This window comes from Prosopis cineraria, unplaced genomic scaffold (genome assembly GCF_029017545.1).
Source record: "Prosopis cineraria cultivar Desert tree isolate PC_DT_omini unplaced genomic scaffold, ASM2901754v1 PC119, whole genome shotgun sequence".
Taxonomy (NCBI): domain Eukaryota; kingdom Viridiplantae; phylum Streptophyta; class Magnoliopsida; order Fabales; family Fabaceae; genus Prosopis; species Prosopis cineraria.
The window spans coordinates 56,330-72,508 of record NW_026555446.1 but is presented as its reverse complement, the minus strand read 5'-3'; the positions used below and the strand labels follow the sequence as shown (position 1 = coordinate 72,508).

Below are 16,179 nucleotides of genomic sequence, written 5' to 3'. Positions count from 1 at the left end.
TGAATAGCAGCAATCTAATAGATATTTAATAATTCTCCGTGCTTCAAGTGACGCTTACGTGTAATCAAAATGCACGATAAAATGACTAGACAGGCGACACGTAGCAGCTTGGCCAGTCAATGCCTTCCACGTGGAACTCCAAGGCTTGATTCATTTATGGTTTCCCACACTCGAAGACATGGATCATAACTTGCCCTCTGCTCCTTTCTCAAATTACGGGTTCCCGATCTCGAACTTCTCTCTCTTGGTTTCGTTGAGGCAGATTTGTATTTTGAACTTCTTATTGGATTTTCTGTTTCATCTTCGGGTGATTGATTGGAATACGGGACGGCCTGGAATTTTATAGCGTATGATGCAACGGTTGGTTGACACCGTCCTCGCTGTCATTAAAGAGTAAGGCCGTGTTTTAATCAATATGGGTTTGGAATCTATGTCATGAAACTTGATGATTTGTCGCTTAATTGACTGTCACTAAAGAGGAAGGCCTGTTACTGTTTTTGTAGCGATGTAGTTGCGAATTTATATCATTATACTTGATATATTTACTTAATTGAAAGGGTGTTCCTTTTGCTTCTTCTTGTTATATAGTTACGCTATCGGCGTTGTTGCGAAAATCATTCGATCCCTAGATTGCATTTTTGCTTTTTCCAGTGTCTGTATAATTGGTTACTGCCCGTATTTTCTTGTTCGTGTCTAGGCGGACGTGATCATTGTAGTTTTCTTTTTGAATCTGAATTAATGTAATTTTATGGGTTCTGGGGAAGGAGTTGTTTACTATATTCTTTCACCGTCTAATGGGTATCAGCTGTTAGATTCAGCTCAATTTTCTTCTTCTTCTTCTTCTTCTCTTTTCTTTCTTTCTTTTTTCAGGTAGGTTTCTTGATTTGATCTGGTCCCAGGAACAGTGGAGCTTGATGATGTTTAAAAAGGAAAAAAAAAAAAAAGGAGAGGAATAAATATACGTGCCTTTTTCCAATGTATAGCTATGTTGATTTGATCTTGTAGATTATCTGGCTGTATTTTTTTCTCGTTTATTGTAGTATTATTTCAAGCAGCCACCGACTTGCTGCAGTTCTCATTTATTGAGCCTTCGAGTTTAAATCATTCGAAAATAATTGGTCTGAAGAAATTCTGGAAAATTATTTTTTGACTTAATTTGATGTTGCACCATCTATTTATTCACGGATGCTCTAAAGCCATGGTCCTATTTATGGTTTTTGTTAAGAGCATCAAAAGCTTAAGTTGTAAAGTGAAGGCATAAGAATAGCTTAACTTGTAAAGAGAAACATGCTCTGTCAAATGAAAATCTGTTAGGTTGAAGTAATGAATAAAGTACAAGCTCGCCACTTTTGTGTTGAAAATTTACTTAAGAGAAATGGAGAGAGCTAATGATCAAATAACCGAACATTTGGTTATAGAGACTTTAAGATAATGTCAAGGACCAACTCAACTCAAAAGGTTTAACTGTTAAAACTCATAATAGTTTTTATTATATACTTTTAACAGCTTCAATCATGTGGCTAGAGGATGAACTCATGAACGTTTGCATTTGATTTTTAGTTCAGGTCAGTGAAGACATTTACTTATGAGTCTTTGAACAATATTGTGAGGCTGATCAATGGAATTTCGGCACTCTTGCTGACATTTCTACCTGGGAAAGCAACTATACTTGAAGGTATTCATGGTTGGGAGCTGAGGCCAGCTTTCCGTGGACCACGTTTTCCACGTTGGATGAAAAGTAAGTTTTGCATTTTGGCATTAGTAACTTCTGTGGTAAATTTATTTTTAAATATAAAAGCTTGTGTGGGCTTATGCTAACCCCTAGTTGATTCACATGATTGAAATTTTTCCTATCAGTTTTTTGCTTCAGTGGGGGAGTAATAGGCTATAATGAAGGATACCATTATTTAAAAGTTAGTGTACTTTTTGGGTTAAAGTTAAAGTTAGTGGTTTGGTTATTTCAAGCTTTTTCTCAATGAGTATTCCAATATCATATTTTTTTTTTTTTTTGTTACAGTCTAATATCATATTTGTTGTGATGGTTCCTATGCCCAGTGTCACATACCTCACGCAGGTTGTGTGTTCACGTATTAATTCATTTTGGTGCTTGTCTTGATGCGCCAAGGATTCATCCCTGGATCTTCCCTTGGTTTTGATGAGTTTCCTTTATAGATTCATAGCCTTCAGCTCCCAGCATGCCTTATGGCTTTGTCCGGGAACTGTCCATGACACTGGTTATTTTTAAAGAGAGAAAGCAGAATTGAATGTGGTAAATTTTGATAGAAAAAAAATCAAAATTCAAAATTAATAATAAAGAAAGAATTAAATGACACGAATTGTGATTTAGGATCAAAATTAAATGGCAAAGAATTAAAAGAAAGAATTCGGAGGCAGGGGAGAAAAGAATAGTGAAGTCTAGAGAGTAAAGCTACAGTTAACTAAAAAGAAGGCCAGGGAGGGATCAGTGATAAAGGAAATGAATTGCTTTGACTTAAACTTTCTAGTGCATTAGATTTGACTTAAACTTTCTAGAGAGTGAAGCTAGAGTGAACTAGAAAAAAGGCCAGGGATCAGTGATAAAGTAAATGAATTGCTTTGACTTCAACTTTCTAGTGTACTGGATTTCTTCCTGTTTTAAACAAAAGCTTAAAGTCTTACATCAATTTATTACTCTAGTCTAGATTCTTTAGAATTTTGTATCATTTATGTTTGTATTATTGTTCTCTTTGATATCTTTGAAAATCGCAATCTAGACTATGCATTTATATTGTTCTTACACCTTTAATCTTGAATGCTGCTTTTGACGTGTTTTTTCTTGCCTTTTTTCTTCCTAGTTGTGTGTCCTCTTTCAACCAGTTCATTCATGAACTTTCTGTGGATTCTGATACTGATAATTCAAGCCTGGATGCCTTATCTGGAGAAGAAGATAGTTCTGGATATGAATCTGCTGGATCTTCCGTATCACAAAGTTCTAGGGCCTCTAGATCTAGTTTTACCAAGCATGGTCAGCATCAGATGAATTGGATCCAATATATCATGATCTGGGTTTTTTATCCCTTCAAGCTTTTTCTGGGATTCCAGTTTGTCTTTTTCAGCTAGCTTATTCTAGGCTCTTAAAAACCCCATCTATCCCTGGAAGCCCATGTTCTTTTCATTTGCGTTCAGCAAGGAGAGTGCGAAGCCTCAAGGACCACGTTATTCACCGTGCAACTGATCGGAGACGTGGAGTCATTGAGGTGGTGCAATAATTGCAATCTATACCCAGTGTGTTTTGTTGATAATTCTTCAATATCTTTAGATAGATTTACATGCTTGTTATTTGTGTGTTTCTCATTAAATTCTTTTATCAATTATTCAGGATCTTCATCTATTCATAGAGATATGTATAGAAGCTATATTTGATGTTGTTCACAAGGCTGCACACCTTCTTCTCTCTCCATCAGAAGCCTTTGGGACATTAAAACAGTTGTTTTCATCTCATGAAAGTAGCTTTAAGGAAGACCATGATGTTGTGGATGTTTCTGTTTCTGCAGCTGTACTGGGGAAGAATGACCCAAAACCTTCAGAGAGGAATACCAGTTTTAACCAATCTTTGAATACGGATGCCCGGACATGTCAAGATGTCATAACAGAGCTTGGGTAAAGGCTATTTCATATCTGCCATTATTGAATTCTTTTGTTTTCGAAATTTTGTTCATCTGTTTCATAATTTCCACTCCTTCCTGTGACAGGTATCCATATGAAGCTATTCATGTTATCACCAAAGATGGATATATTCTTCTTTTGGAAAGAATACCTAGGTAAATGGAAACTAGAAGGAAATTTTTAATCCTCTTTGATGATTGAATTTTGACCTTCCAAAGTTAAAATTTAAATGCATGCTGCCTGAGAATCTTCTGTGAATCATGACAAATATGGAGTAGAATGCATGATATATTTGACATATTTAATTTCTCAGATCTGTTATTAGTGTTGATTATGAATTACATCGGAAAAATCAAATGGAACAATTGGGATTAGGTCTTTTTTCTGTCAGCCACACCTCTTTCTAATCTGAAGGTATGATTTATATTTAATAGAAATAGTAGATAGATTCAAACTTTAAAAAATCATGAGTGGAAACAGAAAGCACTGAGAAGGCTGGAAGACAACATTGATGTTTGAATATACTGAATTGTTAGTGTGCATCACCATAATTTCAAAAAGGTGGCGTAGTGTCTAATACTTCTAATCTTGTGTTGCAGGCGAGATGCACGAAAAGTGGTTTATCTTCAACATGGAATTTTAGATTCATCTATGGGGTGAGTCATACTGATGTCTTTTTCTTGCTCAGTTCTCATTGATTCCATGATTAATTTTGCTTATGGAAGAAGTTTAAGAAGTTATATGGTTTGCTTATATTTGAAAAGCTCCTATTATTTAAAAAAGTAGTACCTTGTTCTCTGGAGAAGTTATTACTTCTGAACAGTGAAGATGATAATATAAATTGCGATGCCCATTCAATGACTATAAATGCTCATGTAGGTGCAGATGCATCTATACAAGCCTACGCACAATTTTGTGAAGCAGGCTGGCTATAAGTTTTTTTTTATCTATTTAAGCATTGTCATGACTCATGAATCCTATTATCGATTATTAATTGTTGTATGTAACATAATTATAGATGGATATCTCTAGTTGGTTTCATTTTATATCAAGAATCGGTATGCTAAACTTAGCTACTCATTAGGTGTACGATTTTGCTGAACAAATTAACCTATTATTTGTGAGGTGGTTGTGCTTCCTTGATCACCAAAGACAATAGCCAATGAATGGTTGGTTTCTAATGTGTCCCAAACCAGAATCACAGCAAAGAGTAATAAATAAGACAGCAACAGCAATTAATATGAGAGGAAAATACTTAGGTTTTGATATTAATGAGATGAATAACCGAATCAGATGTACATGGGAACTCTGATTCTGGTCCAAAACCCTATTTCCCCTAGAAGATGATAAAACACTCTAGCAACACAGATTACAAGCTTCCATACAAGAGTCTCACTCCCATTGGCATTCGAGAGGCCAATCTCTCCTTACTATTCCAGTCTCCTTCTTCTTCTTCTTCTTAGCCCTCCCTTCCTAAACAAAAGACTACTAATACCTTCAGTGACTGACACATCGCCCATACTACCCAAAAGATCCCAATCATTACAAAAGATCACAAAATACTGTTCCTTACGGCTATGGACTGAAGGGTAAACTTCTAGACTGGTTCAAGTATTTCCACTAGAGTTATTCTTCCCCTTTGACTTCCTCTGATATGTCTTAAGAAAATAACGGGCCCTATCAGTTTCTTATGGAGGGGAAAATTTATTAGTTAACTGAAAAACTCCATCCCAAAAGGTCAACAATTTAAGGTTCTAGTTGTGCGAAGATTTGTTGGCAATTTGGATATTTCTAAGGAAAATAATAGGTTTTTACATGCTTGTTATCAGAAATGAACTCGAAAGTGTATTCTGTTGCCTATAAATTGTATGCTTCAAGTTTTGAATTATAGTACAAGGAATGGGAATGAGTCCTTGAGGGCTATATTTGGTGGGATCATGCTCTATTATTAGTGTCTCTGTTTGTGTTGAGGAAATAAATATAAATATAACAGGTTAAGGAGAATTCAATACGAACAACTTCAAGTTATAAATTTTTGTTGATTCATTTTAGAAGATGTAGGGAAATTAAGTATTGGACTCGTTGTTTGTTATCCTACATGTGCTGTCATTTAACTCATTTGGTTACGGCCTAGGGCTTGTGTTTCTTAAGAGGATGTCTAACCCTTATTATGGTGAAGAAGTTGTTTATTTTCTTTTTGTCATTAGTTTTATTGAAGGGGTTTCTTTATCAGACATGCATTTGGAATGGTTTATCTATTATTTCGTTCTGGAGGGAGGGATTGATTCTTGCTACTTTGTTTAGTGTTGCCTTTCATTTGTTTGTTGAGGAGGATATTCATCCTCTATCATTATGCTTTTCATTCTTCTTTCAGTGATAAAAGCTACTTTGTTGTAAACGTGGTAACAAAGAAAAAGTTATGGGTTTGTCAGTCATGTTCATTCCCAGTTGCCTAGATTTTGATGTTGTATTGTGGCGATGATACTAGGAACTTGATTTCATATTCTCTTCTTTAGCTGCTAAAGTATATAAATTATATAGTATTCTAAAAAGTCAAATGTTATTGTTCCAGATGGGTATCTAACGGAGTTGTTGGCTCTCCTGCTTTTGCAGCCTATGATCAAGGTTTGTTATATTTGTCAGGATACAATACTTTTACTACTGAGAACATGTATCTGTTTTCAGAATTGTTACATGTAGAATTTTGTTCTTTACAGGGTATGATGTATTTCTGGGGAACCTTCGTGGTTTGGTCTCAAGGGAACATGTCAACAAGAACATCTCATCACGACAGTAAGTTCACAAAGCAAACTATCTAATTCATTTGTGTTTCCATGTCTGTAAAGATGGTTTTCATCTAATTTATATTTTATGCTTTATTGGGCTGTGATATAAATGATGATATTTTACCTTAATTTTTTATATGCAGATACTGGAAGTACTCCATCAATGAGCTTGGGATTGAGGATATCCCTGCCATGATAGAAAAAATCCATGAAGTAAAGACTGCTGAATTAAATCTTAGTAAACCTGATTTTGATGAAGAAACCAATGATGATCAGCCGTACAAGCTTCGTGCAATTTGCCATAGTTTGGGAGGAGCTGGCATGATTATGCATGTTATTACACGCAGAATCGAAGGAAAACCTCACAGACTGTCGAGATTGATTTGTTTGTCACCTGCTGGTTTTCATTATGACTCTAACCTAGTTTTTTCTGTTGCCGAGCGTGCATTACTTCTGCTGGCTCCTATTTTATCTCCTATTGTGCCTGCTTTCTATATACCAACCAGATTTTTTCGAATGCTAGTCAACAAGTTAGCCCGGGACCTACATAACCTACCAGCAGTTGGAGGATTGGTTCAAACTTTAATGAGTTATGTTGTTGGTGGAGACAGCTCAAACTGGGTTGGAGTGTTAGGGTTACCCCACTACAACATGAATGACATGCCAGGAGTATCTTTTCGAATTGCTCTCCATCTCGCACAGATTAAGCAAGCCAGAAAATTTAGACTGTTTGATTATGGAAGTGCATCTGCTAATATAGAAGCATATGGTTCACCTGAGCCTTTGGACTTGGGTGAATACTACGGGCTTATTGACATTCCTGTTGACCTGGTTGCTGGACAAAGGGACAGAGTGATAAGACCTTCCATGGTTAGAAGGCACTATAAGCTGATGAAGCGTGCTGGCGTGGATGTATCATATAGTGAGTTTGAATATGCTCACTTGGACTTCACCTTCTCCCACCATGAAGAACTCTTGTCCTATGTTATGTCACGCTTGCTTCTTCTGGAGCCCAATTCAAAGCATCTAACCAATCACAAGTCCCTGAAGTCTAGAAAGAAAGGACAAGTTAGCGACTAATGGATAGATGGAATAGATGCCAAATTTCAGTGTCTTACTGGTAATACTTTTCTATGGCAGGTTTGTAATCTTTAGCAGAGAATCACTGTTTATGATTAGATTGTTATATATGTAAATGATACACACACACACGCCTATTTTGATTATAAAGACCTGTTTAATCATACAGGTGCCCTGTATATGTGGCCATCTTTCCCTTTCAAATCTTTATTTTTACCCTTTTTGGGTTTGGAGGAAAAGTGGGCCTTGAAAGAATGTATATGTCGTTTCCTTTGTAAAATATTGTAACTTACATATCAGTCAGATGACATCAGAGTGAAGCTTTATTGATGTCGTTTCATGTCTGTGATCAGTTTACCATGGAAGTGTTTGGCTGGAGCCCTTCAATAGTATATTGGCTTTATTTACCCTCAGCCTCAGGTCACTGATGTGTTTTTATTTCATGTTAGACCAGATCCTTAGCATTTTCATACTGCATAGTCATTAGATTTATATCTGTTTCCTCCATTTGAAGTGGCTTATTGTCATATAAACTTTGACGTTGTGTGGACCATTTACTGTATACCATAAATATTGAGAAATTTCTTAAAGAGTCACATTCTTGTAGCTGGAAATATAGTATTATACATATTTCATATTTGAACATTATGATCGGATACAGGTATTTTACAAATTGTTTCTACGTTTTTATTTTTAGTTTTACGTAGTACTTAAATTTGTACATCCATACAAATTAAATATTTATATATATATATATATATATTGTTTTCCTAACCTCTTGTCAAATCGAAATGCCCTCTACATCTCTCTCTCTCCAGTCTCCATATATAAAGTATCATACAAGCACCATACAAAGTCATATTTTCCATCTTGTACTTTTAATCCCCAACAGTTTTAACTATCAATTACCTGAATCCCCAGCAGTTTATCACATTTTAGAGCGTTTTACAATTTCCAGTTATATTTTTATTCATATTTTTTATGTGAAATTTTTTGATTATGTATGTGTAAGTTTCATACTATTAAAATCAGGGTCAACACGGCTATTTTCAATTAAAATTACTAAAATACTTAAAACTAAACCGATCATTAAATCAATGAATACATTATTTTGAGTATATTAACCAGTTTAGCCGGCCGTGTCGACCATTCCTTAGGGTCAGTTTTTTTCAATAATTAGACATCTTGCACTTTCATTTTCATTTGATTGCCCATTGATACCAAATACAATGGGAAGTGTGGAAAAAGACAATGAAGAGAAGAGGAGAGACACCTTTGAGGAGTTTTTTTTAGGATTAAGTGAGGAGGGAGCTTAAGGGTAGCATGAATAATAAAAATTAAATACACAAATTCTTTCATTTATTATGTTTTTAATGTTCATTTGTGTTTCAAAAACTTCTTTCAAGCATGTTGGCAAATCTATTTTCAATTGTTTTTTAATGTACTTTTGAAAAGTCAATTTGTACATTTATAAAATAACGAAACAACATCTCGCAATTGGAAAGTGGAGAAGTACTTTTCCAAGACTGAAAGTAAAGAATCCAAAAAGGCAAAGAAAGGAAATTTCTTTTCATTAATGAGTACCAATTTGTACAAATATGTAAGTGGATTAACTCGAGTCAGACTATTAACTATGCATGTAACTAAACAAGTTAAACTAACTAATGTTAGTTAACAACAGCTGTCACCCATCTCTCTCTCGTCTCTACTCTTCTTTTGCTTCTTGGCAAATCACAAAGCAAGCACCAATGGCTTCATCTTCTGGTTCCCTGCAAAAATAAAAAATCATACCCGCATTTATTTTCCTTCATCTTCCTTCCCTTCAATAACACACTCACACACACACACCATACATACACTTTGGAAAACTGCTCCGACAAAGCGGGATGGTTCAGAGGTAGGAGTTAAGATCAGCGTTTGTGAGGGCAGATTGAATGTTGCACACTGAAATCAACACATTTAATTAACATAATCTGAATTATTTATGTAATAAGTAAACGATTAATTAGATCTCCAATCCTATTCTTTTTTTGTGTGTATATATGGCTTACGAGGTGTCTTGTGGTCAGAAATTTGAATAATCGATCCTTATTCGTCTTCAACATTTTCAACTCCAAATCACCGATCCGGTTTTGGGATGAACTGTAATATTCACACTCAAATGTTAATGATTAATTAATTATTATACATAAACAAACACACACAGATAAAGAATATATAAAGAGAGGCTTTAATTTTGGCATTTAAAATTACCTGATGGCTCTTGCAGCGCTTAGTGCAATGAAATCGCTGATATGGAGCCATAAAGGCCACTCCTTAGCAATGCTGCAAATCAACAGTCCTCAACTCTCAGAAATCTTTTTGAATGTGTGTGTGTGTGTGTGTGTGTGTGTGTGAAGCGAATTAATTGGCAACAGCTACAAACTATATATGTGAAATCAAATGAATAAAAAAGGAAATAGGCAATAATAATCAGAAGTAATTTAATTAATTAGCCAACTGATCATAGGAAAGTTAACAAGTACTCATTTATTAGCTCAGGAGTCTCATAGACTCAACACTGAATTTTATTCCTTTAATCAACCCCCAGCTTCATGTCTAAAGCTTTTGGATGATAAAAGGCGTTGTATTTAGCCCATTGATTTGTTGGTGGGTTGTTTGATTGATTATTAAAAAAAAAATTAATTAGCAAATTCTGATCTGGTTGCATGCATGGGGATATATATATATCGCTCCACATAAATTGATGATCACTTACGTTCGAGATCCTGTTGTCCTCCTGTAGGCCTGTTTCAAGATGAAAATAGTCATGGTTTGGCAGCTAATTAATTGATGATTATTTAAATGATCATATCAATTAATGCTAATTAATCACTTATTGATCTCATGTAACAATTACCATGTATTAATTAATTTGATGCTAATTTAACATGTATATATACCTTTGCACTGGCAATCACTTTAAAATTCCCTCCATCTCCTATACATATAGCTCCCTGCATAGATATATAATAAAAGATTCATTGTCTAACAACATCTACCTTGCCAAAAAAAAAAAAAAGACAACATACATCAATGCTGAGCTTTAATTGAGGTAAAATTATAAGAATTAAATGATTAGTTTTTTGATAAAGACACTCATAATGGTTGGAAGTCCTGGCGTTTTATAACAAATGGGATTAAAATCATTTGAAGTTGAGATTAGTGAATTTGTGTAAAGTTTTCATTTATTTTCAGTATTTTCACTCATGTTATTAATTTTTATAAAATGTTAAATCTTTTCTCTCTTGCAAAAGAAAACTTCATATAAATTCATAAATATCAACTTTAGAGGATTTAAATTCTTATAAATGAAAACTAGAATTTTGTCTACCTCCCAACATGTGACATGGAATGGATTGTGTTGGAGAGGAAATGAGCAAAGCTGTAACCGTAATAATGGTTCATTCCTTTGGAGACCATCTAAGTCAGTAGTTGTTGTTGTTGTCGTCGTCATACGTCGTCTTCTTTCTCTTCCAGCTTCTGGCTCTCCACGCTTTCGTCTCCGAGATGACGAAGATGGCGGCACGGCGACTCCATTGTCATCATTAGTATTGGGTTCAGCAGCCAGAGTCTCATTATTTGGTGGTATGGTAGATTGTTGGAACTTGCTTGGTTGTATGGAAAAGTTATGCGAGAGATCAGTACTATTGATGCTCATCATGATATGATTCATACTATTAATAATGTTGTTGTTATGTGAGGTGTTAAGAATGTCTTGTTCTGTGGACATCGAAGTCGCTGGTAAGTCCTTCGGAGAAGCAGCAATGTCATTGCACGCTCTTGAATTTAGTGGAGGCAACGAGAGATCCTATAATGAAAACACAACGAAAACGTCTTTATAACATGATGAACCCAAAAAAACAAAACAATGTGAACCACAAAATCAAGTGAATTAAATTTAATCATGTAACTAGGGTAACCTATATATATATATATTTATATGTATAAATGATCAGAACCTGCTTGTAGATATGTCTTAGAATGCAACACTTGTTCTTATAGGAATTTGGAAAAGAGTTTACGAGACTAACACAAAGAACGAACTTTTCTATTCATCACCACCGATATGGAAGGAGAAATAATATCTATAGGTTGATCGTTAATTTTGGCTGATGAAGAAAAAAGAAATTAAAATATCTTCAGGAAAGTAAATATATTGCCCTCAATAGGTTAAGAAGATCCTTAACGTAGATCATCTCTGTTTATTTTAATTCCTCAGTTCAATCCCCATGTGTTAGTAGTCTTCTAGTGTGACTACAATAATATTCTTTGCTACGAGTGTGAAGATATATCAATAGAAATTTTACAATATAAATTTAAGAAATTCAAACTCATTTAAATTATGTTATGTGTATGATGCAAGATAGATAGATAGATAGATAGATAGATAGAGAGAGAGAGAGAGAGAGAGAGAGGTCTTACAGGTGTTAGAAGTGTTTGAGGAGTGATTCCTAGGGTAGTGTTTTGATGACTGTTATTTGGTGGTTCATCATCATCATCCATTAAGCTTGAAATTACAAAGTTGGTTCCTTCATCTGATGAAAGAGGCAAGAAAAGAAAAAACAAGGAAATTAAAGACGACACTGATAATAACAAAAAACACGACACATGCATTCAAATGGTATTATTGAAGCCCTCTTATATATTAACGCAACCAAACCTGAAAAGAAAGGAGAGAGAAGAGCAAGATTATTATATGTGAGAGCTTGGATTGCTTCCTTGAAGTTTGGCGATATCAGAACACTGATAGGGCCAGTTCCACTCGTGGAGCCTCCAGCATTATTAGCTTCATCCTCTGGTGATGATGACGATGATGTCTTATTTGCCTGTGTCAACAATAAGCTCCGTCTCTTGAGTTGGTTTGATTCATAAACACAGTTTTCGTTCGTTACTAAAAAGAAATAAAATAGAATGGATTAATAAAATAAAGATAAAAATAAGATGATCAAAATGAATAGTGAATCATATTCATATAGGTGGGGGTAAATTTAGTTTATAGAGTTGGGAATCATGATTTATGAAATTTTTTTAGAGTGTGACATATTAACAAGGTTTATCATACTTACTATATAGATGAAGGATGATTTAATTTATTTTTATGTTAATTTTTTTGATCCATTTCATTCTATTCTTTTTTGGTAACCAAGGTGATCTTAAAGATGATGAAATCAATATCCTGATATATATATATATAGAGAGAGAGAGAGAGACCAAGCTGCATATATAGATCACCATATATATGCATATATATATATATATATATATTGATTATCACAAATCACTACATTTAATTTTCACATAAATTTAATAAATGTAATTAAACAATTAATGGAGAGTGACCGACAAGATTATGTACGTACCTTAACGTAAAAGCGAGCAACGTAGGAGGAATCAGCCAAGGAAGATTCAGTGTGAGACCCAAAAATTGACGATTTTGCATTTTGGGGAGATGAACAGCCATGGCAGTAGCAGATGGTTCGGTGGCAGGCACCACAATACAGTGCCTCTCTCCCTCATAGAACTCTTCTGATCCATTCCCAATCGGAGGTTTCGGAAACATCTGATAATTATAATTTTTTTTTTTTAGCTCATTCATCCATCTAATTCTCTTAATCTATCATTCATTATCAATCCGTAATCATTAATTATAATATCAGTATTAAGTACGTGTAATTACCACGAGAGCCTCCGCTAGTCCATGGACAGTGAAAGGATTAGAAATGCTTTCAGTTGCATGGAATGTCAGTGATGACAGCTTTTTGAGGAACTCGTCTTTGTTTCTCGTCCAGTAGCTACCCTCCACTGCCCATTCTGCATATATTTATAGAGAGATAAAGAGTCAGCTTCTGGGTAAAACAGAAATTAATTAAGACTAAGACGGATGGGCGCTTGGTTCAACTAGTTTTGAAGCGCTAATCCTGAAATCTGAATTTTGAATCATAAGATGTGCATTTAAGTTAAATAAATATATGATAAAAGTATTTCGATTGAAGTACCCATAAAATTATCATTGATAATAACAGTTCTACATAGCAGGTTTAAATTAGTTTAATTGAGTAGTAATAATATCCATAGGTTTTTCAAAATACTGGATGATGAAATAAAAAAGAAAAAAGGAAATTTAAGGTAAGTTTTGAAGGAATTGAAGAGTTTATTATAATCTTTTTGGTCTAATCTACAGTTACAATATATTCTATTCTAGTCTTTGATATAAGAAGAAATTTGGACTTAGTTTTTTTTTTTGTCTTAAATGTAAGACGAAGCCAAAGTAATTAATGTTTTTTTTTCAAATTTACCCCTTATTTATTTATATTATTATTTGAATTCCTAGACAATAATTTATTATAATCATTAATTATAAAAAGAAAGGTAAGATTGAAAAGTCACACACACATATATTTTACAATTTCAAGGTTATAGCAAACATTTTTTAGTAAGCATAAATTAATTGTTAACTTCGTCTTATATTAAGGATGTGGTTAGTATCTTGCGTTTTAATTTGATAAAATAATTAAAGGCGTACCTGTATTGCCATGTTGAACATTGTACATGACGAGTCCAAATTCCACTTTAGTATGTTTTGTATTCTGAATATATAGATATATAGATACAAGTCATTGAAGAGAACGCAGTATATGGTAAAAGAACAGGAACGATATGAATATATATATATATATATATATATAACAATATTCATACATGTTTGAGGAAAGTATGTAGAATATATAAAGAATGAAAATGTTTTTATAGAATAAAATTAGAGAGAACAGATAATTAATTAGAGAAGATTTATATACATTAAAATGACTGATATATATATATATATATGCATGTTTAATTAAGGTCTTTAAATTAAGTGCAATTTATATCTTTCTTCTCTAGAACTAACAAAAGAGGAAGAACGGCTAATTATAATAAACTCATCAATATAAAAAAGAAAAAATGAGCACCGGTTCTTCTTTCCACTTGTGATAGCAATTCCTGCATTTATAATTGATAAGAGAAAATCATTAATATCTCCATATAATTAGATACATGAAACCATATAAGCCTAATTATAACACGCACAAGTGACTTCTCCTCTGGCATATGTATGTATTATATATTTTTTTCATTTAAAAATGTAAGATATTTTAATTGAATTTTACTTCAATAAAGTTGTTAATTGTTTTCAAACTAACATCAATTTTTTATATTTATCCTTATTTAATAAGATATTTTATTTTAAAATAAATATAAATTAGTTTATTTATTATAAGCATTTTTGAAAAAAAAATATTAATTACATGTTAATATACTAAAAATGTTTTATATTTTTTAACATCTAATCTTAAAAAAAAAAAAACTTACATTTTTTTAAGAGAGGAATGATGTCCAAGGCTCTTATATGTGTGCGTGTGTAATTAGATTCATCAAATAATGCAATTAATCCAGATTTCATGAATCTTGAGAATCTGATATATATATATATATATATAGGCTACATTAATTTAGGCATTATATATATATAAGCCAATTTCGTAAGTTATTTTGAATCGACAAGCTAAGATGGAACTTTACTTTAATTATTGTAAATAATTGAGTGCTATAACGAAGTTGAATTATGATCGATTAGGGTTCATACGCTTGACACTGAAACGGGTTTATCAGATTAATCATTTTGCACCACATTCGAATTAATATATATATATATATATATCCAATGGCACAGAACTATATATTACTTGAAATCCCTACTTAATTATCTCATTCATGAATTTAATTAGACCATTGTCGTCGGAAAGACAAGTTTGATCTGTCAGTAAGCTTCAGCCTAGTCGCTGAGTAGATCGATCAACATCTTTATAATAATCTCATCGCACGGATCATTCAAAACCAACACCAAAAGAGCAGAGGAATTCAAGCCAAAGAACAATAAAATAAAAAAATCACAGCAAAAAACGAAAAAGAACTATTTTTCTCCCTTCGCTTCTGAATAATTAAGAAAAAGAGAGAGAGAGAGACCTGATGATTTTCTGGACGTAATTGGAGAAAATATATGGCCAGTGGGGCTTAAGCGATTTGCTTCCATCCACAACCAGCATCAACCACTTCTGGTCCATATGTGGATGATTATCAAATCTGTGATCCCTGATATATAAAAATGGTGGATCTGCGCAGAATAATTATTCTGACTACAAAGAGAGATTTGAAACAAAGACACAGATAGAGAAGAAGAAGAAGACAGTGATATATATATATATATATATATTTATATATGCATATGAAGGCCACTTGGTGAGAAAACTAGAGAGCTCTCTTCGATCTACTTATGCCTATTAATCACTAAAGGCTTCTCATATAGAGACCTTCACAATTGTGCATGTTATGCCCAGTGGCTTGCTATAGCTTCACAATTCTCTTCTGACTCATTTAACTCTTGTGTATTCTCTTTAATTCTTGTGTATTTCAATCTCATGAATCATGAGATGTTTAAAATTTGTTAACATATTGATTATTGACCATTGGATTAATTATATTTGGACGATTCAGATCATGCTATACAGTAAAGAAGGGCAGAGATAAAGTGAGATGACTAAGCAATCATGTCATATGATCTGAACTGTCCAAATAAATAATGGCTGAA

At 33.5% G+C, this 16,179-nt stretch overlaps 1 pseudogene; it reads left to right on the top strand.

Annotated features, from left to right (window-relative positions):
* The first annotated feature begins 264 nt into the window (after nt 1–264).
* LOC129295466 (uncharacterized) lies at nt 265–7,918 on the top strand (annotated as a pseudogene).
* Nucleotides 7,919–16,179: the final 8,261 nt, after the last annotated feature.